The 4,039-nt window shown below is 42.1% G+C and overlaps 1 non-coding gene across 1 annotated transcript; it reads right to left on the minus strand.

Moving 5' to 3' along the window:
• Positions 1 to 424: 424 nt before the first annotated feature.
• On the minus strand, positions 425 to 496 carry trnam-cau (transfer RNA methionine (anticodon CAU)). Its single transcript has one exon. It is a non-coding gene; the product is annotated as a tRNA-Met (tRNA).
• Between the last annotated feature and the right edge of the window lie 3,543 nt (positions 497 to 4,039).

Consider the following 4,039-nt stretch of genomic DNA (forward strand, 5'->3'; position numbering starts at 1 on the left):
GATGGAGAAACAAGGCATTTGTATGATTGTATTCTCCCTGTTGTCTAAAGGTTTTTCCTGTTGTGTAAATATGTTTTCTGTTGTGTAAAGATGTACCCTGTTGTTGTGTAAAGGTTTTCCCTGTTATTGTTTTATTTTCTGTCACTGACCGTCTCCTCACTGTGACCATTTGTCCTGGTTTTATTGTGGCCAACATCACCATCTGGTGGTGGAGAGGAGGCTCTGCAGGAAGGGGTTGACAAAGTGGGAGAGACTCGGCTGTTCCGTGTTTGCAGCTTGTGTTCGTGTGAGCAAAAGTGATCTGCTACTGATTGATGTGTTCACCAGAAGGAAAAAGCTGATTGCAATCGAGCACATCTTGTTATTATGGGTAAAATACTTGATATTTTGAAAGTGAACTGTTTGTGTTATTACCGAACATAAACAGCAGAGAATGGTTTCGATCCATCGACCTCTGGGTTATGGGCCCAGCACGCTTCCGCTGCGCCACTCTGCTAACACGTGGTTTAAATTTTAGCTGCCCGTTAGTGAAATATGTTCATTTCTCCAATGCTTTTATAAAAATAGGATTGCAGTCGGATTTCTCAAGAATCCCGGACTCAGCAACACACGTGCTGACGGACTCACCCTCACTGCACAATGACACAAGGACACAGAGTAACAGCACCGACAATGAGGCAGGCAGAGAAAGACACACAGAAAACCGGGCAGAGATCATTCGGACCCAGAAAGGAACAGACAGAGAAAGACACACAGAAAACCAGGAAGAGATCATTCGGACCCAGAAAGGAACAGACAGAGAAAGACACACAGAAAAGCAGGAAGAGATCATTCGGACCCAGAAAGGAACAGACAGAGAAAGACACACAGAAAACCAGGAAGAGATCATTCGGACCCAGAAAGGAACAGACAGAGAAAGACACACAGAAAACCAGGAAGAGATCATTCGGACCCAGAAAGGAACAGACAGAGAAAGACACACAGAAAACCAGGAAGAGATCATTCGGACCCAGAAAGGAACAGACAGAGAAAGACACACAGAAAAGCAGGAAGAGATCATTCGGACCCAGAAAGGAACAGACAGAGAAAGACACACAGAAAACCAGGAAGAGATCATTCGGACCCAGAAAGGAACAGACAGAGAAAGACACACAGCAAAGCAGGAAGAGATCATTCGGACCCAGAAAGGAACAGACAGAGAAAGACACACAGAAAACCAGGAAGAGATCATTCGGACCCAGAAAGGAACAGACAGAGAAAGACACACAGAAAAGCAGGAAGAGATCATTCGGACCCAGAAAGGAACAGACAGAGAAAGACACACAGAAAAGCAGGAAGAGATCATTCGGACCCAGAAAGGAACAGACAGAGAAAGACACACAGAAAAGCAGGAAGAGACCATTCGGACCCAGAAAGGACAGACAGAGAAAGACACACAGAAAACCAGGAAGAGATTATCAGGACCCAGAAAGGAACAGACAGAGAAAGACACACAGAAAACCAGGAAGAGATTATCAGGACCCAGAAAGGAACAGACAGAGAAAGGTACTGAGCAAACCAGCAAGAGACAGCGAAAGACTGATGGTTTATGTAATTGTGTTCTCTGTTGTATAAAGATGTTCCCTGTGTTCTTTTAAAGATATTTCCTGCTGTGTAATATGTTCTCTGTTATTGTGTAAAATGGTTCCCTGTTGGGTGAAGATCTTCTCAGTTGTGTAAATATGATCCGACTTGTGTAAAAGTGTTCCCGGTTGTTTAAATATGTTCCCTGCTCTGTAATGTAGAGCTGAGTCTGCACTAATGGAATTGCTACAGTATCTTCCAGTCTGATACTGTATGAGGGCTGGAATGTGATCCAATGCACAGTCTATACAAATTAAATTGCTATTGTATCTTTTATTTTCACAATCCGGGTGAGTTTTAAACTGAAATCTCAGTTTGTATCTCAGGTTATACTATCTTTCAGATTCTCTCAATCTGATATCGCACTTGAGATTTAGACTTAAGAAAGGATGTACTGGCATTGGAGGAGTTCAAAAGAGATTCACTCAGCTGATTCCTGAGATGAAGGGGTTGACTTATCAAGAACGGCTAAACAGGTTATTCATTCGTGTTTATAAGAATGAGGGGTGATCTTTTTGAAACGTACAAGATTCTGAGGGGGCTTAACAGGGTGAAGAAGGGTCTCTGACCTGAAACATTAACTCTGCTTCTCTCTTCACAGATGCTGCCAGACCTGCTGAGTGTTTCCAGCATTTCTTTTTTTTATTAACAGGGTAGATGTTGAGAAAATGTTTCCACTAGTGGGGGAATCTCAAACTAGGCGACATAGTTACAGAATAAGGGGACACTCATTTAAAACTGAGATGCAAAGGAATTTCTTCTCTCAGAGGGTAGTGAATGTCTGGAATTCTCTACCCCAGACAGTATTGGAGGCTAAATCACTGAAAGTATTTAAAGAGGATGTAAATAGATTTTTGAAATATTGGAGAGTTGAGGTCCATGAAGAGCTGGCATGAAAGAGGAGTTGAGGTCTGGGGCAGATCAGCCATGATCTTACTAAATGGCAGGGCAGGCCTGAAGGGCTGAATGGCCTACTCCTGCTCCTATTTCTTCTGTTCTTATGTTATGTTATATCTAATGTATATGTCAGGATGCACTATGGGAATTAATACTGAAACTTATAAACTCATAATGTGTGTAAATATTGGGCTGATATTTAACTTGAATCTCAGAGTACATTATTGTGGTTAATTCTGTAAGTTTGAAAAGGGAACTCTGTTCCATAATGAAAACAAGAAATGCTGGAAATACTCAGCAGGTCAGGCAGCATCTGTACAGGGAGAAGCAAAGTTAACGTTTCAGGTCAGTGACCATTCAGATGCTGCCAGACATTTTGAAAGTCCATGAAGACCACATCAACAGCATTGCCCTCATCAACCCTCTCTGTTACCTCATCAAAAAACTCCAGCAGGACAGTTAAACATGATTTTCCCTTAAGAAATCCATGATGGCTTTCTTGAATTAACCCACATTTGTCCATGGGACTATTAATTTTGTCCCGAATTATTCTTTCGAGAAGTTTTCCCACCTCCAAAATTGAACTGACTGGGGAGTGAAATGAGGTGAGTTGCTCTAACAGAGAGCCAGCACGGGTTCGACAGGCCGAATGGCCTCATTCTGTGCTGTAGCCATTCTATGATTGTATGATTCTAGCAACAACTGTTGGTGGAGAGGCAGTGATGCAGGAATGGGTTAACAGAAAGGGGAAAGTCTGGGCTGGTGTGTGTTCGGGTTTGTGAATAAAGGTGATTTGGAAGCTGTGTTCCAAATTGAAGTGTTTACTGGAAGGAAGAAGTTGATGTAAATAAAGAGTAAAACGTGTTAAGATGAAGTGTGGTGTCATTGTGGATAGCAGTAAATATAGTGCTGGTGAATTATTTGTGTTAATAAACTTCCACTGCACCCTCTGCTGCAGGCTGCTGTTTATATCCAGCTGTGTATTAGCGATGTGTGTTAACGAGATAAATGTTTGCTTTGACGCTGTTTATAAAGCAATAGCATTGCACTCAAACAGTCCCAGACATAGCAACACACGTACAAAAGCAAAATACTGCGGATGCTGGAAATCTGAAATATAAACAGAAAATGCTTGAAATAATCAGCAGGTCTGGCAGTATCTGTGGAGAAAGAAACAAAGTTAATGTGAGCTAAGGAAACAGACCTGAACTGTTAAATGTTTCTCTCTGCACAGACGCTGCCAGACCTACTGAGCATTTCCAGCATTTTCTGTTTTTATGACAGCAACACAGGTGTTGGGAGGCTCAGCCTGGCTACACAATGTTACAAGGACGCTGAGTAACACCATCGACAACGGGACAGAGAGAAAAACACACAGAAAACCAAGAATAGACTGTGAGGAAGCAAAAGTGAGGGACAGAGAGAGAGACAACGAGACTGAGATGGAGAAACAAGGCATTTGTATGATTGTATTCTCCCTGTTGTCTAAAGGTATTTCCTGGTGTGTAAATATGTTTTC

This window comes from Heterodontus francisci, unplaced genomic scaffold (genome assembly GCF_036365525.1).
Source record: "Heterodontus francisci isolate sHetFra1 unplaced genomic scaffold, sHetFra1.hap1 HAP1_SCAFFOLD_51_1, whole genome shotgun sequence".
Classification (NCBI taxonomy): Eukaryota; Metazoa; Chordata; class Chondrichthyes; order Heterodontiformes; family Heterodontidae; genus Heterodontus; species Heterodontus francisci.